The sequence below is a fragment of the Lissotriton helveticus genome, chromosome 3_2 (genome assembly GCF_964261635.1).
Source record: "Lissotriton helveticus chromosome 3_2, aLisHel1.1, whole genome shotgun sequence".
NCBI classification, from domain to species: Eukaryota; Metazoa; Chordata; class Amphibia; order Caudata; family Salamandridae; genus Lissotriton; species Lissotriton helveticus.
In genome coordinates, this window is record NC_136062.1 from 5,873,174 (window position 1) to 5,898,179 (window position 25,006).

Consider the following 25,006-nt stretch of genomic DNA (forward strand, 5'->3'; position numbering starts at 1 on the left):
AACAAGAGCTACAGGACGAGGCACTATCTCCAACAAAATGAGAAGAAAGGGCTAACCTGATGCCCCCGCTCCATGTTCGAATGTGTGCCGAAAGGTCCCCGCTCTCTAGACTCGGTCATGAGCTCGCCTATCTGAAATCTCTCGTTCCCCTAGTTTGTTCCTGATTCGGCCTTGCTCCATCCCCCCTTTTTCTCCGACCTACCCTATGGACTATTTTGTACACTCTTCTTCCACCTGAACTTTTGACTATTGATCCCAAAGGACACCGGGCGAGAAAGACCTTTTTGACCAGAAACGCGAGGAAAAGGTCGTGCCCTGCAACACGGAACTTAGAATAGAGCTGGACTCGTAGCTCCACCGCCGGTGCTCCACAGTGCCAACGGAAGACGAAGAATTGCTGAAAGCTTACTAAACCTCGAACATTCCTGACCATTTCTGCCACGTCTCGTTTCTCTCCCAGCCAACATTGTATTGATTATGTAACAATCCATCAGTTCACCTTATGAAATGTACTCACTGCTCTCACTTCGAATCACTTTTGCATTGCATTACTATGACTTTCCTGCTAAACAAGTTTATCAAAGTTTATCAATAGGTCCGCCTCCTAAAAACTAGAGATCTTAAAATGTAATGTTTACAGCTCTTTCATCTAGGGTTCCTACTGCTTTCTTTCCCATGCCCACCACAATAGAACCGAGTAGAAAATGAACCAGCAAGATGTCTTGAATATGTTAAAGGGAGGACTGTGAAAATTAGTACGGTTTGGTGAACATTATCTGCGCCATCTTGCCTCTACCCCTGATGCCACACTTTTGTCGTGCGCACCCGCCATTTTAAGATGCCCTGATCAGAACAAACCCTTTTGCATGCCGCTGGCCCCTGACATAGCCCTTCGCCCTCACCAAGCCTGCACGCTGACCAACCCCCTGCTTGCACCTGTCTTGAATCATAAAACCCTCTTCAGCGCTGCTCTGCCTCAGGCCCTCATCCTGTTCCCAGCGCAACACCTCCCTTCTTCCCTTTCATGATCCCCGGCCCTTTGATGACAAACCCCCTTTTCCCCGTGTGCCCGTTTGTCTTCCTCGTTCCCAGGCCGACACCCAGCTCTGCCGATACTATTCCTTGCCCCTCCCCGTACAATAGAAAGCTTCCCCCATCAAAGGATCCCCGGGTTGATCAAAGCCCCCACCCCATGAGATCCGATCGAACCCCGCATTCCATGAATCAGCGGAATATCCAGCTGCGCGATACTCATCACCTGTTGTGACCAGGGTGGGGACCTCTACTGTAAATGCGTGTGGGAACGGGCCCGGAGGGGGGATTCCGGGAATGTCTTTCCGTACATCAAAGCTTTGTCATGAGTATGTAAACTGTAATAAAAACCGCAAAACCCTGTATATAAGGGGCCAGGCCTCAGACATAAGGTAGAGCACCTCAGAACGATACCTGCTGTCCGTTTTGCTGTGTTCTCCTCCGGAGAGAATAAAACCTTGTTTCCTGCTTTCCAGTCTCCAGCGCCTGCCTCTTCATTGATTAAATAATTCGAGGGTCACAGAGGCAATACCGCCGGGCAAATATCGATTGTCCCCGACCCGACTCAGGTTTTACAAGGTCCTCTTGACCACTATGTCATGCTGCCCTGAACCGTATGGTCAGACACACCCACTCTGGCAAACCTAACATCTCTAAGTGAGACCTGAGCTCTACTTCCTTCAAATGGTATGTTCCAGGTCATTGCCAAGCAGACACTCCACAAGCATGGAGGGACTCACCTATACCCTCAGGGACCCCCCATTCAAAGGGATCGGGAGCCACTGGGTAGTGGCTCTCATGGTTGTCAGCAGCAACAACTTGGTGTAACACATTAGTGACTATCTGCTCTGAAAAGCCCAGATGACACCAGATGGTTGTCATGCTAGCTCTAGTGTTTCTCAGAGCCTCCACTCTCTGCCCGATAATGGGGTCTACTGCCTTTACCTCCTCGTATTGATAGGCAAGTGGGATCTTTGCACCTTCTCTCTGTCACCCAGGGTCACTGGGGTAACATTTACTCTGTCCCCCAAACCATCTGGGACAGTGTCCTCCCCAACACTAGCCAACCCCAGTGACTTCCCACCGGTGGGTGGCTGTGCCTGCTTTGAACACTTGGCGTGTCCCTTGAAGTGCCCGCCGTGTTGCCACTCAAAGCACTTTGGGGGTGCTTCCCTGCAGACCTACTGTCAGGGAACAATCTCTTTTACTTCTCAGTAGCAGGATGGGAGTCCTGACCCGAAGAACTATTTTGAGGCCCTTTAGAGAACTCTGTGCTCCCTTTCTTTGCCCCTCTCCTTCTACTGGTGAGGATTCAACCAACCCTTTTGGTGATTTCCCCCCACATACCTTCCTGTGGACCCTGGTGCTGGCCCAGCGGTCCGCCTCCTTAGCAAGCTCCCAGGGGTCAGAGAGCTTACTGTCAACAAGGTGTTGGGGCTGGGACACCCCATTGCTGAGGCAGCCGTGCCAGAACATAACATCTGGAAACCAAAGATTGAACATGTCCTCTTTTGCAATCAAGTTATACATCCCCTGGAAACCATTTACCTCATTGCCCTTTACCCAACCATCCATTGCCTTGCAGAAAGAATCAACACAATCACCCAGGTCTGTTGGGATAGCGTCTAACTGTCTCTCTATGTCTGCCCGTACTTATCTGGGATAAAACCAAGTTTCTTGATCAGGGCTTCCTTCATGGGGAGAATACCTCATCCTGTCACCCACATCTAGGGCCAGTAGGGTGTCCCTCCCATCACTAGGGATATGTCTCCCCAGATTAGCCTCTGAATTTCCCTTAGGGATCTTGTGACTTTGCAGAGCAATCTCATAAACCTAAAGCTATCTGTTTATGTTGTCTCCCTCCACAAAGATAGGCAGCAGACCCATGGGAATGTGGACCCTTCTGTCAGACGGCATTGACGAAATTCTGCCATCATCATTGCTGGACTCAGTCTGCCTGACCTTAATGCCTTGCTCCTTCAAACTCATGTTCATGAGCAAACAATAATTTCCTTTCCTCAATATCCAGTTTCTTCTGCTCTAAGGCTTTCTCTTAATCCAATTTCAACTTGGCAAGCTCCAGCTTGAGCTTCCTCTCTACCTGGCTGTACTCCAGCTCCTCTGGGGACAGACCGCTGGAAGGCACACTGCTCCCTGCCATGGGAGGGATATCAAATCCTGGGAGAACGTTACCTACCTCCTTAACAGGTTGCAGTCCAAGACCCTACTCTGGGGTTAATTCCTCCTCATCATCCAGCTCCTCCTCATTGTCTATGGGGGCTTATTGGGCATCTGAGCATGCCCATACAGCCTATTGGAGTTCAGCCTTCTTCATACTCCTTGAGCTGGGACACTGTGTAGCTCTTCAGGTTGGCTCTTCAGGTTGGCCAGCTCAAACTCCATTCTTGCAGGAAAAATCACAGATCCAACAGGCAGAATGAGGGAGGATGAATCTTTAAAAATTCAAAAATGCCAATCGGGATCAGAGAGAATTGACTCAAATGGGTCTTAGTTACAGTATTGTGGCATGTTTGACTGCTAAACTTTGCAGGACCCAATAGGGAATGATATATCGTTTGACTGCTTCACATTCTGGTCCATTATTGTCCAGCAGGAAGGAAGAAGACTATATAGCCCTGATGAAGTCTGTTTCCTGACGAAACGCGTTGGCTGGGCTGAATTGCGATGTTTGAAGAAATAAATTATTGCGGATACTACAGTATGGCACCTTCCTCGTACTGGATTTACAGATGAAGTTACTTGTTTGATGGACAGTCATTTTTTGATAAATTTAACTTGTAGTAAAATTCTTGGACTAATTGAGCACTCCCCTATGTATATTGTTTTAAGTGTGCACTTTACTAGGGATTTATAGGTAAATTAAATATGCCAATTATGGATAACCCAATGTTGTCTCATAGAGAGCAAATGCACTTCAGTACTGGTTAGCAGTGGTAAAGTGCCTAGAGTCCTAAAGCCAGCAAAAACGAATTCTGCAAAACAGGAGATCACAAAGGAAAAAAAGTCAAAGGAAACTGCCCCAAAGAGGCCAGGTCTAACAGGCTTAATGTCCTTGCTCTTTTGCCAAGGACAACAGGCAAGCTATTCCAACAATAGCAGACCGTGTTGCGCCAAATCAGGGATGTAACCACTTCTGAAACATGGAGAAAAGGTTTATTATTTATTGATTTTTCTGGACCTAATATTGCTCCTAGAGATAGCACAGAGAGAATGTTAGGGCTACAAAATGTGCCAGTGTACAATTGTTTCCTATTGTTTTCACTATTCATGAAATGCTTTGCTGCTTTTAATTTATTTTAATCTTCTGTGATGTTACCCTGCAATACAGTCTGCACTAGACTAGGACTTTCAAAATAAATATTTTAAAATGAATTTTATTGCAAGGCACATATTATGCATGTGTCTTTAATTGCCTACTCACAGCAGCAACAACAGAACAAAGCATAGAACTTAGAATAGTAAGCATAACATTCTAAAGACTATTTAATCCTGTGTGCAGCAATCATTTTCCTTCTGTGTTGCTGTTCACAGCTAAGATAAGATTACTTCTTTTTTCTGTTTGTCCCTTGGTGTGTAAGGCGCTGTGGTGACTCTATAGACAAGTGTTTGTTGATGTGGTGTATTGCTTTTTTTTTGGCTGATTTGGATATTTGGATCAATTGTTGTTACTGGAGGCGGAGCTTTTCATGCTGCATCAGCCCCGATCTGTGCTGGCTTGACCGGAGCTTTTGATGACTTTTCTTTGGGAGCTTCCCTTTAACCCTTTCCATGCATTGGATGGCCGGGAGCCGTCTGACGTCATGGTGGGCGTGTGCATCTGACGGCTCCTGGTCATCCTAGCGCCCATGGGGGAAGCCGGGCGCTCCCCCGTGAGCCACACTTAATACTGCCCCCACAGGGGAAGGCAGCGTAAGCCCTTCTGCTGCCGCCCCCCCCATGTCATCTAATGACATCAGCGCACCCCGCATGCCTATATCATTAGGTGAAACTGGACGTGCTGGAAGCCATTTGCTTCCAGCGCGTTGGCAAGAGAGTAGGTGAGTTACTCCCCTGGGAGGGGGAGATTTAAACAAAGAGGCATTGGGTAAAGGAAAGGATTTTCCTTACCTCCAATGCCTCTTTTGAGAATTACGGCTGCACGATCGCGCAATCGTGCAGCAGGAATTCCCACTAGACACCAGGGATCTTTTTTGATTGTTTTTTAATTAATCAACTGTTTGCGGGGAGCGGCCTATTAGGCATGGGTCTTTCCCCTTTGGGGGGCAATGTTTTTGGCTGTTTCTGGCTCACTGGGGGGCAGATCTGGGCATTTTTATTTTAATTGTGCCTACAAGACCACCAGGGATATATGTGTGGGGAGTGGCCCCTTGGGCAAGAGTCACTCTGCTTTGGGGAGCATTATTTGGCTGTTTCTTCCTCCCTGAAGGGCAAGTTGGACAATTAAAAAAAATATAATAATTGTGCCCATGTATGTTTGCAGTGAGAGGCCCATTGGGCAAGGGTCACTCCCCTTTGGGGAGCATTATTTTGTCTGTTTCTCAGCTGATTTTTTTAAAGTTTGTTTGGCCCACTAGGTCACTAGGGATTTCTGTTTTTTTGGGGGGGGGGGGTGTTGGGGAGTGGCCCCTTGGGCAAGGGTCGCTCCCATTTATGGGGTGATTCTTGTGGCCATTTCTGCTCCCTTTGGGGGCAGATCGGCCATATGTTTTCTGGGCCATCTGTCCCTAAGGGGGGCAGAAGCTAGTAGACACCCAGGTTTTTTTTAATGTTGTTGGGGAGCAGTCCCTTGGGCAAGGGTCGCTCCCCTGTATGGGGGGACAATTGTGGTCATATCTGCCCTCTTTGGAGGCCGATTAGCCATATGTTTTAGTTCTATCTGTCCCCAAGCAGAAGAACAAGTTACTTACCTTCAGTAATGCTTTTTCTGGTGGATACAGTATCTACAAGTGAATTACTCACCTTATGAATATGCCCTGCACCAGCATTCATCGAAAATGTTTCCTAGCTCTCCGCGCCGACGAGGTTGTCACAGCGTCAGCGCCCGGCTGCGGGTGACGTCCCCAGAGCCATAAGAAGACCATGTCAGCGTGACAAAGTCAGTTCCACCCACTTCTTCCGTGCCACTGAGGCAAAACGGGCGGACCGACCATAGAGACCAAGTATACATAGTACACAGAACTCATACAAATACACACAGTGTATAATGAAATAAGAAATCTTACATTTCAACAAGTCAACAATGTACAAATAGAGATAATAAAGTCTTGAGTACACAAAATACATCAAATAACAAATACCTCATCTTTTATGGTATAAAAGGATGGACAACAGGAAGGTGGGTGGGTCAGTGAGGAATCCACAGGCAGATACTGTATCCACCAGAAAAAGTGTTACCGAAGGTAACTTGTTCTTCTGATGGATACATCTGCCTGTGGATTCCTCCCCTTATGAATAGAATCCCACAGCAGTTCCACTACCGGAGGAGGGTGTCCACGCATCCATACCAAAAAGTCCTGCAAAACAGAGCACGCAAAATGGCCATCCCTCTTCACCTCAGAATCTAAGCAGTAATGCTTCACGAAAGTGTTGAGGGAGGTCCAAGTTGCGGCCTTACAGATGTCCAACATAGGAACACCTCTAGACAATCCAGTAGTAGACAATTTAGCCCTGGAGGAATGAGCACTAATGCCTACAGGAAGCTCCTTACCAGCCAGGGAGTAGCATATCTTGATGCACAAGATGATCCTCCTGGATAAAGTGCACTTGTGCACCGCCTTGCCATTCATATGACCAGCATATCCAACAAAGAGCTGGTCATCTTGCCGGAAGTCCTTTGTTCTGTCCAAATAGAAGCTAATCGCCCTCTTTGGATCCAAATGATGAAGCCTCTCCTCCTCTTCGGATGGGTGATGGGGAGAATAGAAAGTAGGAAGGGTAATGGACTGACCTAGGTAGAAGAGAGTCACTACCTTCGGCAGAAGAGCAGCCCAGGTCCTGAGTACCATCCTTTCAGCATGTATGGTCAGAAAAGGAGGTTTTGAACTCAGAGCCTGAAGCTCACTCACCCGCCTAGCTGATGTAATAGCCACAAGAAAGACCGTTTTAAATGTCAAACGTCTCAATGGACAACTATGCTTAGGTTCGAATGTAGTACCCATCAAAAAAGTCAACACCAGATTCAAATCCCACTGAGGCACAATAAAAGGAGTAGGAGGAAACATGTTTGTCAGCCCCTCAATGAATCTTAAGACTATTGGAGACTTAAATAGAGAAGGCTGATCAGGCAAACATAAAAATGCAGACAAAGCCGACAAATATCCTTTAACAGTGGCAACAACACAACCCTGCTGAGCCGAATGAAGAGAAAAACAAAGAACATCAGAAAGATGAGCTTTTAAAGGATCAATAGATTTCTCTCCCCACCATTTAACAAATTTAGACCACCTGTAAGAGTAGACAGACTTGTTGGGGTGTCGCCTGGCCGATAGTATAACATCCACCACATCAGGCAGGAGAGAAAAAGAATTCAAGTTGCCCAGTTTAATCTCCAGGCATGAAGGTGTAGGCTCTGGAGGTGGGGGTGTAGAACTTGCACCTCCATCTAAGAGAGGAGATCTGCCCTGAGAGGGAGATAGAGTGGAGGTTGCAATGAGAGGTGAAGAAGTTCCGTGTACTATACCCTTCTTGGCCAATCCGGGCCAATCAATATAACTTGGGCCCGGTCTTGATGAATCTTCCTCAGAACCCAAGCAATCAAGAGTATAGGAGCAAACACATAAAGGAGTTGCGGGCTCCAACTCAACTGAAACGTGTCCCCCAACGCTCCCTGCCTCGGAACCTGGAGACTGCAGGATGACGGGCAGTGCGCATTCTCGAGAGTGGCAAACACGTCCACCCGAGGAGTTCCCCTCGTCTGGAAGACATGCCAAACTACCTCTGGATGAAAGTATGGGGTCAGCTGTGGGTTTTGTGGTCGGCAGGACTGGGGCGCTCAAGCAGTGCAGTCTGTGGTGGGGGGCGATGGATATGATCATGAAAATAATGGGACGGTGCTGCCAGTATAGAGGGGAACGCTAAAACCTCTTTGAGAGCCAGGCGGGAGAGGCCTTGGCACCATACAGATACACGACAAGTACTGGGCACACATATAGTCAACAGTTCTGATAATACAATAGTGAAGGACAAGGTCGATTGATATCGGAGATATGGTAAAAACAACATGTTAGCTTTATGTAGATCTTTTCTTCAGATTTTACAACGCCAGCCGACACGTGTTTCATCAACAGGGCGATACCTGTGACTCATCAGGGCTGTGAAAATACCTCATGACATTAACATGAGAGTTGGTGGATACAGTCTGTAGATGTATATCTAAAGGTGGTACGAGAGCAGCAACCACGAAGGGAAATATAAAATCAAAATGGGTGAAAAAACCAAATTATAACACGCGTGCAGAGAGATAAACAGTCAAAATCCGAGGTGGAGGAGTGACGGGATATGATAGTGAGGAGATCCGAACGGCTCAAAACATGGGTGAAGGGATCTAAAAAGGCCTGGAGACCTGTCCAGTGAGAGAGGGGGCGGGGTGCAGATAAACGAGACGGTAAACGTTCCGTGACAAACCGTGTGTGGTGAAGCTCAAGGAACCGAGTTCAAACGGAAAAATGGCACTATGGTGCACATGCAAGTGTAAAAATGGGCTAATGTGCTTAAGCAGCATGCTGGGAAGCACAGAGATGTCGTCATCGTGATGTTTTAGATAAAGTCACAGAATAAAGACTGCAAGGGATAGTTACTCGAAAGGTGATTGGTAGTATAAAACGGAGATATCACGGTGATGTTTAAGTAACGGTCTATGACGAACAAGCTGTGGCTAAAAGTGCCCGAAAGAAATGAATCATGGAACATCATAACATGATATTAAAGCACTATGTAAATGTATTACAAGCAAAATGATGTATAAATTTACTTCGAAATTTCTCAGGGCGGTGAAACGATTCACAAAATTGGTTAGCACATGCAAAATGAGCTTGGTATATACAACGGCTTAGAATGCATAATTATTCAAAATGGTGAGGTAATCTACAACAACTATTTTCACAACAAACAGGCGAGTCATGCCTTAATCTAAAACATGATCCCGTGTAAAAATCTAAAAGAGTGTGTGTGGTTGCCATGGTCGCGGGAGGGGTGTTGGAGTCAGACGGGCTGTACAAGGGTGATGTGGAGGTCAGAAATGCTCATGCAAAGAAAAAGACCAGTAATCTTGTTTTACCTGAAATGGCGTGGCTCAGAATCTGTGGAAATACCAAGGGTATGAGCTGGTCAACTAGGTTAACAGAGACAGGGAGACAGTACAAACGGTGAGGTGAACTCACGGGGTAACGGTGGGTTCGGGACAACTCACCCAAGGACCGGTGATATTTCCAACCCAGTCGAGGGTAGTTGGGGGTCGTAAGTACGAGGCAAGAAATAACAGGAGGGAACGCAGTCGGGTTCGTCTGCGCAGCGGCGACCTGTGGGAAAGAAAGGGTGCGGGATGTCTCAGGAATGGTCCAGGAAGTTAGGCAGGTGGGGAATAAAAGGCGGTGGGTTCTCGAGTCGAGACTGCATCTCTGGCATGACAAGTTTCTTACCTCGGGGTGGGTGCAGTTTAGGCTTATATTCAGCAATAGGAAGCTGTAAATCTAATAGTTCAGCTGCCTTATTAATAACAACATGATAAGGTGCAATATCCTTTGAAGGAGAAGCCTTCTATGATGCAAAATCCCCTTCTGGATAAACATCCAAAGAAGTAGCCTCACACAAGTCTTCAAACAAGTCCACAGACTCATAAATTTCACCTTCCTCCATGTCACCAGCCTGGTATTGCTCTTCTCTGATCAACCGTTGCGCTACTCTTCTAGAGCACATCTTAGGCTGTGGCGTCACTGACGCCATTCGCTGTATCAACGGCTCCAGCAGCGGCATCGAACACGGATCGGTAACAGCAACTTGCGTTGACCGAACCGGACAGATGGAGCCGGGTACTGCCCATATGGCGTCAACATCCTCACCACTGGAATCTTCCATGACGGCGCCATTGGCTTATATGTCAGGGGGCCGGAGTATAATGTTGAGGCACACCCAAATTAAATGCCAATGGACCCACGGGACCCAAAGGTGCTCCAGTGGGGAATGAGGCGCTGTCAAATACTCCATACATTGCGTTCAAAAACTGCGATGGATCCAAACCCGGAGCCGGGAACGAAAGATACTGCACCAGTTCGACCTCCGTATGAGGAACCTCCAGAGTCTGAACCACTGGGGTCGCAGGTGGAGCCACAGGAGCCGCAGAAGTCTCATCATCCACCGGATTCGAAGTACCATCCAGAGCCGGAGATCCCTCCGACACCGGAGTGCCCACATAAGGAGACCAGTCCGGAGTAACCTGTGGAGATTCAGATGGTGAAGGAGATACAAAGTCCTTGACTCAACATCGAGGAGCCGGAGATGGCGACTTCGAAGCTTGAGGCTTTGACGAACGACATCGAGATCCATGCGTCTTCTTCCTCTAGTGTCTTCTCTTTAAACCGCGCGAAGTCGACGACCTGGACTTCGACCGTTTACGACCCCTTTTCTCCTTCTCACCTTGGATATATAAAGTTTGGCTTCTCTTTCCTTCAATGCATTTGGGTTCATTTTCCTACAAGAAGAACAACCTTCAACGTTGTGATCAGATGAAAGAAACCAAAGGCAGTCATCATGCGGGTCAGTGATCAACATATGACCTCCGCATTCCTTACAAGGCTTGAAACCCAACTTCCTTTGAACAGACGTGGCAAAATCAGAAACAAAGAAAATCTAGAAACAAAGTATCAGGAAGAAAGAGAGGAGATTCCCAGAAAATCCATCAGTGTCGACAGCACAAAAAAAAGGGAACTGACGTCGTCACGCCGACGTGGTCTTCTTATGGCTCTGTTGACGTCAGGCGGAGCCGCGTGCAGAGCCATGACACTGTGACGACCTCGTTGACGTGGAGAGCTAGGAAAAACTTCTGCGGAATGCTGGCGCAGGGGATATTCATAAGGTGAGGAATCCACAGGCAGATGTATCCATCAGAAGCCTCCAGACACCAGGGTTTTTTACATGTTGGTATTGGGAGTGGCCTCTTGGGAAAGGGTTGCTCCCCTTTTACGGGGGTGAATATTTTGGCTGTTTCTGCCCCCGTTGGGGCAAATCAGCCTTATGCTTTGTGTTTGGCTGGTGCATTATTTGCATATGTGATTGTAATGTTTTATTTCTCCTTTTTATTCTAGTGCAAAGCTTTTGATTCTTGTTTGCGGTTTTGGCAGAGGTTGTTCTGCAGTTTTGCGTAGTTGCATTTATTTGGTAAGAAAAACATTTTTGTTGTGTTTACTCCAAATGAGTATTATTGTCAAATCAAATCAAATCAAATATAGCTTTATTTGATTTTACATTAAAATCATAAAAGCAGATAGAATAATTACATACGGAACAGTGATCGCAATTAATTTTAAGAAGCTGTATACAGTACATAATTCATAAATATCAGACACCCCTTACTCCTAGGGTGCAAAGATAAAAACAACAGTCATAAAAAAATTCAGTTAAATCATAGTCAATCTGCATCTAATAACATATTTCAGGTACCTTGACATAGCGATAATAGTCATTTCATCAGATAAGGTCAAAAGTTTTAAAAAAGCTGGTCTGCATTGTCTTAAGTTCCACGTTTTAAGAAGAGGTAATAGATATCTTTTCCGCCCCCACTCGTAAAATCTACAAAATAAAACAACGTGTATAGTTGATTGAGTGGAATGATTGTCACACAAACAAGTCGGTAGTTGCGATGACCAATCATTTTGGGCAGGAAAGGTCAACATCCTAAAAAAACTTCCAGTTCTCAAACGTGCTAAAAGCATTCTGCTATAACTTGTCTGATCAGGTGACAAATAAACTGGTAGCCCAGAATTTTGCAACAGAAATTGATGATGAACAACAGAGGCCTTTTTTCTCTCAGGATACCAGCGTCGATCTTCCAGATGGGCCAGGCAGAGTTCTTTCAATGCCCATCTGGAGATCGAGGACAGTGTCTCAGGGAAATCATAGAAATCAAGGCGCCGATATTCTTAAAAAATTCCCGAACATAAGACAACCACTGGATCTTATTGGAACCTTCAAGCTTAATGCAATCAGCAATGAACGTCCTGCTGTAGTCCAGATCTTATGCCACAACAACATAGGACAGATTTTAATGAGATCAGAAATAAAAGACAATGCTAATTCTTTGTGACAGACGTAAATGGAGGTGGAGCGGGGTAAAGCAAGCAGGTAGCAGAGAAAACCATTTTCTTTTATTTGAATTTCATAACAATCTGCAACCCCCCAGATACCAGCTCCATATATAGCCGTCGATACGCATTTCGCCTTATATATGTCAATCAAGATGCGTACTGGCCTGTCCCCCAACTTATTTGCAAACTGCTTAAGAGCACCAATAGCCCGTGAAAATGCTAGAGTCCTAGTCGTGAGTGCTGATTTCCAGGTGCCCTTCTTATTAAAAACAATTCCTAAATAGGAAAAGGTGTTAGTTAAGCCTATCTTAGATTTATCTAGATGAATATTACAAGTAATATTTGCCCTTTACGAGGAGCACATGGTGAAGGTCTTTCCTATATTAATCCTAAGGCCCCTGTCTCCCATGTATGCCGCGAAGCTGGTTAAGGCCTTCTGGAGGCCAATTTGTGTTCTGGCCATAATGACCGCGTCGTCGGCATACAGGAAGATAGGGACACGTTCACCTTCAATTTGCGGGTAGTCCACCTTTAATTATAATAAATGGTCTGCCACCCCATTTATGTATAAATTAAAGAGAAAAGGGGCCAGAATGCATCCCTGGCGAACCCCTTTCTCAATTGGGAATTTAGATGTACATTCTCCCAATTTTCCATAGCGGACTTTAGCTCCCGCTCCTCTATAAAGCTCTTTTAAAAAATTAAGAATATTAAGATCAATGCCAAGATCTACTAGGGCAGCCCACAAAATATCATGATTCAAGCAGTCGAAGGCCGAGCTGAGATCTACAAAGGTCATAAATAAGTTTTCACTCTTTACTGCCGAATATTTGCCTATTACTAAGGCCAAATTTAGGCCTTGTTCTACAGTACCGAGGCCTGACCTAAAGCTGTACTGAAATTTTGAAAGGACGGCATTCTCCTCAGCCCATAATTGAAGACGACTTAAAAGAATTCTACCCGCTATCTTCATTAGCGAATCAAGGAGAGAAATAGGCCAATAGCATTTGGGATCGTTTCTGTCCCCCTTCTTAAATATGGGGACAACAATAGCTTCCTGCCAAGTAGTTGGAAAACCTTTGATGTTAAAACTGTTTAAGACATTGGTCAGGAGTGGTGCCCACAGGGCAACGTTATCCTCATAGATGTCGATTGGGATAGCGTCTGGTCCCGGGGCTTTACTATTAGAGCTATCTGCCAGTGCTAATTCTACCTCATCTAAGGAGAAAACTACATTAAGGGGGAATAAGTCTGATACATCAGATTCGGTAGAGCTCGTAACTCCCACCACTGAGCTTGTTGGTCCAATACAGGTCTCTTGTTTATATAGATCGGTGAAATGATTTACCCAAAGGGTTTCTTCAATAACAATCTCTATCTGTTCGGAATTTCTCTCCACGAAAAAAGGAGCGTTAACTGCATTCCAAAATGTGGTAGTATCTTTTAAAGCACTCGCTTTAGTTAAGGCTTCAAATCCTTCCTCCGTTGTTTTAGAGCATCCTTATAGGAAGCTCTAGCTGCTCTAACGTCTGACTGGTTTCTTGGAGCTTTTTTTAAGGCCTGGATCAAATGGCAGAGTGCTTTAGAGCACTCATGATTGAACCATCCCTCTAGTCTACTCTGACCCCCTTTTCGTACTGAGCCAGTTAATTTACTACTAATGTGGACTTGAATCTTTTCAAACGCTGCAATAACCTTCGTGGGATTAGGGTTCTCTTCTAAACAGGTCATAAGATCGTTCTTCTGTTCTACTACCAGATTCTCTAGGAAACTAATCGGGTTTACCTTACGCCATTTAATTGCATATCCATTGGTTCTAGCCAAGGAAATCCCATGTAAGTAGATGTTTTCGACTACATTGGTGGCTTTATTACCTCTCTGCCCTATTTCAAAACTAGAACCGATTGGATAATGGTCACTAAGTGCAATGTGCTCTAGTTTAAACGAGAGCACGCTGCGATGGTGATTATTAGAGACCAACGTATAATCTATAGTTGTCCGGGACCCCCTCCCCCAAAAAGTAGGTTCAAAGTTAATCGGGGGAGCACAAAGTTCATTTACAAAGCCCAGGTCCCAGTCAAATAATAAATGGTTCAAAAGTTTCAGAGTACAGAGTGCTCAAAATGAGTACAGGGGTCACCCCTAAGGTTCACCATACCGCATATGTCCGTGTCGCTATATATACATAGATGACAATTAAAATCCCCCGTCAAAATAATGAAGTGTTCTTTCTGGTCGGATCCCGGTCCCCTACGAATAGCATCATTTAATTCCTCAAAGGTCCTTTGTAAGGCCTCCTTTGGGATTTTATTGTAAAAATTGATCAGGAGGATATGGTGGTTTTAACCTGACCTTAGCGAGAGTAGTTGATAGTATTGGGCTCCCCCATTGGGTATACAATTACTGGTTATACTGCTTTTGTTGGATATATAGGTACAAAGCCCCCCGGAACACCTCCCTCTATTATTAGGTTGAGCTGCAAGGAAATATGTATGAAACCCCATTATATGTAACTCAGTCTTCTCCCAGCATTCCTGGAGGCAGATCACTTCATACTTATCAATAAGTTCCATAAAATGTGGGTCCCTAATTTTGTTGTAAAGGCCCGCTATATTCCATGATAATAACTCCAGCCTGGTCTTTTGAGCACATCTCGATGGTCCTATATCTTGCATGGTGGAATTCAAAATATCCAAAATATAGCCTGGGTTAGATGGAGGGGCCAAACTCGCCACATCGTCCCTTGAAATCTCAGCAGAAGGTATACTACGTGGTGGGCTATCTTTCCTTCGCAGCTCAATTGAGGTTTATTTTGTGAATGTAAACAAGATTTTTCGATTACTATTGGGCGAAGAGGGTTGGAGGGTACTACTTGTTCTATGACCTTGCCCGCGGAGACCGGAACCAGTCAGTTCACCATGTCCAAACACTCATATCTATTAGTGGTCTAAATGCCTCTCCAGGGTTCTCTGAAGGCTCGCGTTCTATTAAAACCAAAATTAGCATTCCAATCCCACCAGTTACGTCTGCCTACACTGCGCCAGTTTCCCACATAAGCATCATAGTCAGAATCAGGACACCAAGTGGGGGAATAGAAGAAAGAGAGGCGTTTAGTATCAATCCCTTCATTTCCTCCATGCAAATCCCAGGAGCATATATGGTCAACCATATAGGGATCCTCAACATTTATCACAATACAGTCGCCCTGGGTTGTTTTCATTTCCTTCCCTATCCAGTGTACCCTGCGGACTGTTAAAATCCTACTAGAGTGATTTGATGGTGGCGGTCTGTTGGTATTTAACCAATGGGTGACCTTATTTTTCAATGACCAGTTCGATTCTTCCTTGTAGTCAGTTAGCTCAGGGACCCCTGTCATCACTACCACATAAGGGGCTGATTCAGGTGGTAAATTTACAATAGGTCTGCCAAGACCTCCTCCCCCGAACCGTACTTTGTTAGGAGGTGGAGGCAAGGCCCCATTTGTCTTCACCTCCTGAATAGGGTGGTTAGTAATATTCCCTGGAGCTAGTTCCCTTATTATTATCTGTAGTTACAGAGGTCTTAGGTTTTGGCTGCGACTCAGTAGTAGATATAGTTTTAGTATTAACAGGAGTCCCCCCCGTATTCTTGCTTAATTGCTTTGGAGTATCATTTACTTTAGCAGCCGTTCTTTTAGGTACCGTTTTAGGTATTTCATTTTTGATAAGAGCATGTAATTCAGATAACAAGTTCTCTATACGGGACAATCTAGCCTCAAAGGGGGAAAGGTGTGTTTTAAATAACTCATCTAATTTAATGGGAAACATCCTTTACAACGCAACTTTTACCACGCAGTGCCTCAACGACGCAACTTTTACAACGCAAACCATTACAACGATTGCGCTGGGGGGCGCTCTAGGATAGGGAATAGGTTTAATTTACTATCCAACACCTTCCCTACTATCCACGGGGACTGGAGTTGGAATAGTAAATTAAACTATTCACTATCCAGCGCCCCAAAGCACTATGCGTTGTAAAGGCATGCGTTGTAAAAACAGCGTTGTAAAGGCATGCGATGTAAAAGCATGCGTTGTAATGTCATACATCCAATTTAATTAATAATCGCCCCTCAACTTCATCAGTATCGGTGTCGGCCACGATGATAGCAGAGACCTCAGGGCTCATTGGCCTTTTATCCCCGTTTGTCAAATTGATTTCAGAGTGAGATTGACCAAGATGTGCTAAATGATCGGGTTCCTCGCTAGTGTTATCTGTCACTTTTAGTGTTACATTAGCTTTTTCGATGTTCTTCAGTTTTTTTAGTTTTTTTCTTTGGTATAGCACCCTCCCACCTTCCCTTGGACTGTCTGCTATCATTTATATGAGTAGATAAACAGAGATCAGGGTTTTTTCCAACGCAAGGTTTTGCTGTGAGTCAGTTGAAAGGTGTGATACCGATAAGTCTACCTCAGTCGGTACACTATGGATTTCAACATGCACTGGGGCTCTATCTTTCACTTTATCAGGAGTCTTTGCAACTGAGATAAGTCCCAGAGACGATCTTCTTGCCAGAGCAAGGTCCTGCGAAACTCTTCGTTGCAACTGGGTTATCTCTTGATCGATAAAGGAATTTGCCTATTAGTTTCCCCCCCCCCGCTGCAGTTTTACTCCTATTGCCTCGGGTAGACATCGCACTAAAAGGACCCGAGATTAATATAAAGATGTGCCTCTCTAATGCCAATAGGTAAATGAACACGTTAATACACTCGAGCAATTACTTACAAATACGATGAAATTTAGGGAAATGGCCCAGTCCAGTCTCTACCAGTCACTAACGGGCACAAATGGGCCCGCCCTTGGCCCGGGCTTAGCCCCGTGCTTAGACCCGCGCGCGTCCCGCGCGCGCGCTGCAGTCGTTCCAGATAAAGGAGGCAACACAGGAGGGGGCGGGAAGAGGAACAGCTGCGGCCGATCAGCGCCGCTGAGCAGGCTGGTCCTCTCAGTCCCAAGACGTGGTCTTCTTATGGCTCTGTTGACGTCATGCGGAGCGGCGTGCGGAGCCATGACACTGTGACGACCTCGTTGACGTGGAGAGCTAGGAAAAACTTCTGCGGAATGCTGGCGCAGGGGATATTCATAAGGTGAGGAATCCACAGGCAGATGTATCCATCAGAAGCCTCCAGACACCAGGGTTTTTTACATGTTGGTATTGGGGAGTGGCCTCTTGGGAAAGGGTTGCTTCCCTTTTACGGGGGTGAATATTTTGGCTGTTTGTGCCCCCGTTGGGGCAAATCCTTATGCTTTGTGTTTGGCTGGTGCATTATTTGCGTATGTGATTGTAATGTTTTATTTCTCCTTTTTATTCTAGTGCAAAGCTTTTGATTCTTGTTTGCGGTTTTGGCAGAGGTCGTTCTGCAGTTTTGCATAGTTGCATTTATTTGGTAAGAAAAACATTTTTGTTGTGTTTACTCCAAATGAGTATTGTTGTCATGCATGAATGAATTGTTTGTAAGTGGTGTCATAATGGCAGCATATTTAATTAGTGTTTTGAGCATGAAATGTGATGTGTTTTGCTTTGTCTTATATGTCATTTTTTTTTCTTTTTCTTTTTCAGTGGGATATTGTTGATCCTTACTGTAACTGTGCAGAGTAGGTGGTGGTGGTGAGTCTAGTTGCTTCTGGCAAGTGAGTGGTATAGTTTTGGAGTATATAGGTCTTTGTGATGAAGCCACATTTTGTTTATTACTTATTTTTGAAAGTGTTTGTATTTGTTGACTTATTCGACAAGTTACCTTTATTAGCAAGGATTATGGCTAGCAGTAGAATTACTGCTCAGCAGGTGGTTGGTATGCTTTTAGAATCTTCCTCTGATGAATATGAGACTAACAGTGCGTCTGAGGGAGAGGAGTGAAAGCAAGATTCTGGCAGTGAGTTTTCTGTCCACGAGGAATCATGTGATGATGAAGCTACTTTCAGTGCGGATGAAGTGCCTGTTTTAGATGAGGACACTGATGTGTCGATGGTGCAGCAAGAGGCATCAGGATTGCAGCCTGGGGCTGCAAGATTTCCTTCTGGAAGTGCTGGACTCTGGGTTGATCCAAACATAGAGCAGCCGGTGTTGCTTGCCTTTAGTGGTGATGCAGGGTGTAGAGTGGATTGTGAACATTTTTTTGCCTATACAGTTTTCTCAGTTGTTTATAGATGATGTATTTTTGGCTGAGATTGTTGAGCAGACCAATTTGAATGTTGCACGTGTTTTGAGGGACAATAGTGCCAGACTTAGGCCCTGCTCTAGAGCTACCCAGTGGACACCCACAAATCTGGATGAGATTAGGAAGTTTTTGGGTTTTACTTTTTTATTGGGCTTGATAAGGAAGCCGTCCCTGGCATCATATTGGTCTACCTGTCCCTTCATGACAACAGCCATATTTCCTGCAATTATGAGTTGTGATCAGTATTTTCTTTTGCTTTGGATGCTGCATTTTGTTGATAATGCTTTGGAGTTGCCACAAGATCACCCTGACTGTGACCGTCTTTTTAAGATTGGGCCTGTTCTTCATCACTTTTTAGCTTAATTTTCAGAGATCTATACTCCAGGGAGAGTAATAGCTGGCGCTTGCTTATCGGTGTGCATAGTCTGGCGATTGGCTGGTGATATGCGTGGGCTGGCGCTTACTGGCGGTGTGCTTGGGCTGGCACTTGGCTGATGGTGTGCGTGGGCTGGTGCTTGGCTGGCAATGTGCGTGGGATGATGTTGCCTGGTGGTGTGCATTGGCTGGCGCTTGGCTGGCTGTGTGCACTGGCTGGTGCTTGGCTGGCGGTGTGCATGGGCTGGTGTTTAGCTAGCAGTGTGCATGAGCTGGTGGTGTGGGTGGGCTGGCATTTGGCTGGCAGTGTGTTAGCAGTGACTTGCTACTGGTCATTACACATTCTGCTAGTCAAACACCACTGCACACACTATGTCAACCACCAGCCAGTGTGATTGCTGTGTCAGTCATGTGGGCGTATGAAAGTGATGGAAGCTTGAATGGCACTGTCTGTTGATGTGAATGTAGTAATGTGCTGGGCCCACGGCTGGTGGTGCGAATGGTCTTGTGTATCACGTATGAAAGGTGTGTGAATGGCATGTAAAGAGGGTGGTGCCTTGCCTTTATAGCTCACAAGCTGTGAATCTTTCATTTAGGTTTTTAAACTTTTAATTATTAACAGTGCATTTCCTTTTTGTGAAATCTCTTGTTAATAGAATTTTATGCCCGGAACCTTCACTCACCCTCATGCCAAATCCAACTAGTATGCGTTTGTACTTAAGGAATTGTTCAGTTTGAAGTAATATTTGTCTTTTCTGTCTCTGTCTGCCAGGGTGTACATTGTCCCCACATTGTCTGTTGATATGAGTGTTGTAATGTGCTGGGGCCGCAGCTTGTTGTGTTAAATAGTCCTGGGCGGTAAATTTCGTTCCGCTCGTGGAATTTGCGAAATTTGGGTAATTTCGCGTTCCGCGTAGAAGGTGAAATTGCCCAAAATTCTGCGTTCCGCAACTTCACAAAATTTTTAGCTTGTTCTCGTTCTCAAAATGCGTGTTGCGAACAGGAAAAAAGCATTACGAACAAGCAATTCTGCGTGTTCGTGGAATTTCTGCGTATTCGCGGAGATTGTTTACCATTTCAAGGAGATTTGCATAACGCGATTACGCAAATTCCGCCCACCCCTAGTGTTAAAGTGTACGTCAAGTATGAAAGGTGTGTGCATGGCCTGTAAAGAGGTTAGTGCCTTGTCGTGGCTTTACCACTCACAAACTGTGAGTCATTGGTTCAGGTTTTTAACCTTTTAATTATTAACAGTGCATTTCCTTTTTGTGAAATCTCTTCTTATTAAAATATTCATTTTGAACCTTTCACTCAAATCCAACCAGTATGTGTGTGTACTTGAGAAACAGATGGATAGGCAGTCATATTTGTCTCATCTGTCTTTCTGTGCTAAGGTGTAATCTGTCTCTAGGGAAAATTTACCAACTTTAGATATTTCTGTAAATCCACAAAAAAATGGGGAGTGCTGGGTGGTGTGCCTCTCATGGATCCCAACACATTTTTTTTACTCACAATGCCATGCACACCTCAAGGTGTGACTATAACCCGGCATTTTTCTTGCAACACTCTGGTCATATTATTCTGGTAGCAGAAAAAACACAATTTTCCAACCATGCAGGATTCCCCACAAGTCTCCCAATAAAAATGGTACCTCACTTGTGTGGGTGGGCCAAGTACCCGTGACAGGCATGCGCCCAAAACGTATTGAGGAGACATCAAAATCACCTTTCACAAAACAACCTGGTTTTGCAAGGGGGGGTCACCTTGGTTTTTGGCCTGGGCTCGATGGCCATCTTGGGAAACTACCAATACCAAACCAACACATTTCTGAAAACTAGACACCTGGGGGAATACAGAGAGGTATGTCTTGCATGGACCCCACAATATTGTCCTAACCAGAATCGACTGCAAACCTCAAATTTAGCTGGAAAAAATCAAATTTTTCTCACATTTCTGTGTGGGAAAGTTGTGGAATCACTGGGCTGACACAAATTTCCTACCACCCAGTGTTCTTCCATGTCTCCTGATAAAAATGGTACTTCACTCGCATGGGGGGGGAAGTAACGGTGACAGGCAAGGGCCCAAAATGTATTGAGGAGACATCAAAATTACCTATCACTAAACGATCTGGTTTTGTAAGGGGGTCACCTGGGTTTTTGGCCACGGGGTTGGCGACCATCTGCCGTAACTACCAAACCCACACATGTCTGAAAATGAGACACCCTGGCAAGACACCCGAGGTATGGCTTGTGTGGATCTCCCAATGTTTTCCTACCCAGAATCCCCTGCAAACCTCACATTTAGCTGAAAAAAACGAATTTTCCACATATATTCATGCAAATCATCGTGTCGGCACAAATATCCTACCAAACAGCATTTCCTTCAGTCTCCCAAGCAAAATGGTCCCTCACTTGTGTGGGTGGGGCAAGAACTGTGACTGGGAAAAGGCTAAAACATAGGGATTAAGGGTAAAACACAGCGAATTCTATGGTCTACATTTAGCAAGTGAACTATCATTTTACTCGGGAGACTATCGATACTTGAGGATTTTGCCTTCATATCTGACCCCAGGCCACTGTAGCAGTGACACATGACATGGCAGCCATTTTAGGTTGGTTCAAGTTAGCAGTTTTTGCTTACAAAATGGTCGGCCATCTTTTGGGCATTTAATGGAGGCTGATTTACCATTTTGTTCAGTCAGCTTGCTAGGTTCAAGGGTACAGCAACTGTTTGGTGTGTACCTCGAGTTATTTATTTGAAAAAATTGCCATTTTGACGCATGTAGCCCAACATTAGTGTAGTTGAATATTGAGGGCGATTAAAGTTAGTTGCTTTGTTAGGTGCTTTTTTCTTGTTACTCCTTAAGGAATTTAGAGGAAAATAGGGCTAGCAAAGCTAATGTAGAGGTGAAAGTCCAGGAATGTTTTGAAAAGGCAGTCTCTGCCTTGTCGTCTCAGGTGGGAAAGAAACTGGAAGACTGTATAGACAAGTTAGAAGGGAGGTTTGGCAAGAGACTAAACAAGAGCAGTTCTGGTCAGTTGAGGAGGTTGGTGGTGATACCACAGCTGGTGGAAGTTGTAAAAAGGCTACCCAGACGAAGAAACATCTGGGAAAAGAGAAAGTCACTAAAGGAAATGGGGCCTTTAATCAGAAAGGCATATTGAAATCAACTAGCAAGGAGTTGAATGGGAAGGTTATAAAGGCCACTAAAGGTGAGCGCAGAGCAACTGCCTGCAATGAATCCTCCAGCAGTGGTTATGTCATAATTTCATGCTCCTCTGATTTTGAAGGAAGGAAGAAAGCTAAAGAGGAGAAGAGTAAAAAACAGGTTTTGGACCAAGTTATAGACCCCTTGGCTCGCCCTATGTTTGATCCCAACACAATCCAGCATCCCCTCTCGCCTCAATGGGTCCCAACCAAGTATGCGGATCAATATGTCGAATACTGGCTAAGGAGCGAAATGCCCAAGGAAGTGAAGGCAAGACTCCACTCGGAGTGTCCTAGACCGTCCGTTTCAAATAAGGTGGACTTTACACCCAAGTTAGATGCCAAAATGCTGACGTTTCTAAATAAGTTGGGAAGAGTCCCGAGAAGGCAGCTCAATAGGGACTGAAGGGATGTCAGGCCCGCCTTGTTGATGTCAGGACTGCCTGCTTGACGAAACAATTCGACCTCTGTGACGAGGCTTACCTACAATAATCTGCAGTTGATAGTCTGAAACTAAGGCAGTGGGTGCATATGGCGGTTTGCTGGTTGGGGAATGCGACCGCATCCCTGTGTATTGAACGTAGAAAGAGCCTACTCATGAAAGATAGACCCAAAACTGGACAAACTAACAGGAAAAGAGTCCAGCCAGGAGACAAATGGTTTCTTCTTTGGAGAGGAGTTTGTTAGGGAAATGGCTCATTATGCTGGTGCGTTTATTCCAATCCAGAAAGTCCTAAAGGACATCAGAAAGGTTTTTGGTACGGCTGGGAGAATGTGGGGTTGATTCCCCAGCCGAGGCATTGGAATCACACAAGCTCCTTTTCTCATGGATACAGACCCGGAAGCTTTCAAGCAGAAAACTATACTTCTGGGTTTCTACCCTTAAAGGCAGAGGGGAAGAAGACTATTTAGAGGAGAAAGGAGATGAAGGAATCAAGGTATGTTTGGCAAACAACCCTTTATCTATTCCAGAAAAACTGGGTGGCAGACTTGCCCATTTTTTAGACAGGTGGAAAGAGATAACTTCTGATACATTGGTGTTACAAACTGTAAGTGGTTATCTAATAGAGTTTGTAGCAAATCCAGTCCAGGTAAGATGACCAGCCCCCTTAAGATTTGCAAAAGACAAAGAAAAACTAGTAGACCAAGAGGTTCAGGAGTTGGAAAAGGGTGCCATAGAGAGAGCAGCATATACCTCGGCAGGTTTTGTACGCAACCTATTTCTCGTCAAGAAAAAGGACAAGGGCATGAGGCCAGTCATAAATTTGAAAGACCTGAACGAATGGGTGGAATACAACCACTTCAAAATGAAGGGTATTCATATGTTAAGGCACCTTTAAAGAAAAGCGTATTGGTTAACCCGCCTAGACTTAAAAGATGCATGCTTGACTGTCCCTGTCTGTCTCAAGCAGCGGGATCTTTTGAAGTTCCGATGGAAAGAAATCATGTGGAGATACAAAAGCCTTTCCTTTGGCTTATCAGCTCCATGGTGCTTTACAAAAGGTGATAAGACCGATAGTGGCATAGCTGTGAACAAGAAGGGTTAGACTGATAATCTACTTAGACGATATCCTGATTATGTCTCAAAGCAGGGAATTAGCTCAAGAACCTACCACACTGACAGTTCGTGTAATGGAGGATTTAAGTTTTGTGGTAAACAGAAAGAACTCATGTTTGGAACCCAGTCAAGAGACTGTTTTCTTGGGTTTTCAGATTTGGACCTTGGACTGTGTGTTGAGGTTACCAATGGAAAAGGTGAGGAAAGTTCACAGGGAGATCCAGAGAATGTTAGTAAGCGAATTGATAACTTTGAGACAGTCAGCAAGAATGGGCTTACTTTCAACCTCGATTCAGGCGGTTTTCCCGGCTCCCTTACATTATCGGGCTCTCCAGAGACTAAAAACCCATGTATTTGCACAAGGGAGTGAGGTATTCTCAGTCAGTTAAGACATATTTGGAAACAAAAGAGGAATTAAGGTGGTGGTTGGAGAATCTGGAGGCTTGGAATGGAATGGCGAATTTTGGGCCAAGCCAGGATATGGGAATAGAATCGGATGCCAGCTTGCAGGGTTGGGGAGCGAAATGTGGCTCTCTGATGACAGGAAAGCCAAAACTGGACAAACTAGCAGGAAAAGAGTCGAGCCAGGAGGCAAATGGTTTCTTCTTTGGAGAGGAGTTTGGTAGGGAAATGGCTCATTATGCTGGAGCATTTATTCCAATCCAGAAAGTAAAAAAAGACATCAGAAAGGTTTTTGGTACGGCGGGAGAATGTGTGGTGGATTCCCCAGTCGAGGCATTGGAATCTCACAAGCTCCTTTTCTCATGGGTACAGACGCGGTAGCTTTCAAGCGGGAAACTATACTCCTGGGTTTCTACCCTCAAAGGCAGAGGGGAAGTATATGATTTAGAGGAGAAAGGAGATGAAGGAATCAAGGTATGTTTGGCAAACAACCCTTTATCTATTCCTGAAAAACTGGGTGGCAGACTCGCTTATTTTTTAGACAGGTGGAAAGAGATAACTTCTGATACATTGGTGTTACAAACTGTAAGTGGTTATCTAACAGAGTTTGTAGCAAATCCAGTCCAGGTAAGATGACCAGCCCCCTTAAGATTTGCAAAAGACAAAGAAAAACTAGTAGACCAAGAGGTTCAGGAGTTGGAAAAGGAGGGTGCCATAGAGAGAGCAGCATATACCTCGGCAGGTTTTGTACGCAACCTATTTCTTGTCAAGAAAAAGGACAAGGGCATGAGGCCAGTCATAAATTTGAAAGACCTGAACAATTGGGTGGAGTACAACCACTTCAAAATGAAGTGTATTCATATGTTAAGGGACCTTCAAAGAAAAGAGGATTGGTTAACCCGCCTAGACTTAAAGGATGCATA

General features: G+C 45.0%; 1 protein-coding gene across 3 annotated transcripts in view; it reads right to left on the minus strand.

Annotated features, from left to right (window-relative positions):
• Positions 1–25,006, minus strand: part of SH3GL3 (SH3 domain containing GRB2 like 3, endophilin A3) — a 1,443,414-nt gene that overhangs the window by 1,139,721 nt on the left and 278,687 nt on the right. Inside the window, exon 1 of one of the 3 annotated variants that reach the window (XM_078684581.1) lies at positions 11,707–11,753. The exons of the other annotated variants lie outside the window; for them this stretch is intronic. The gene's annotated coding sequence lies outside the window, so the exon portion shown is untranslated. Of the gene's footprint in view, positions 1–11,706; positions 11,754–25,006 lie in introns of those variants that run through there. 3 annotated transcript variants of the gene reach the window in all.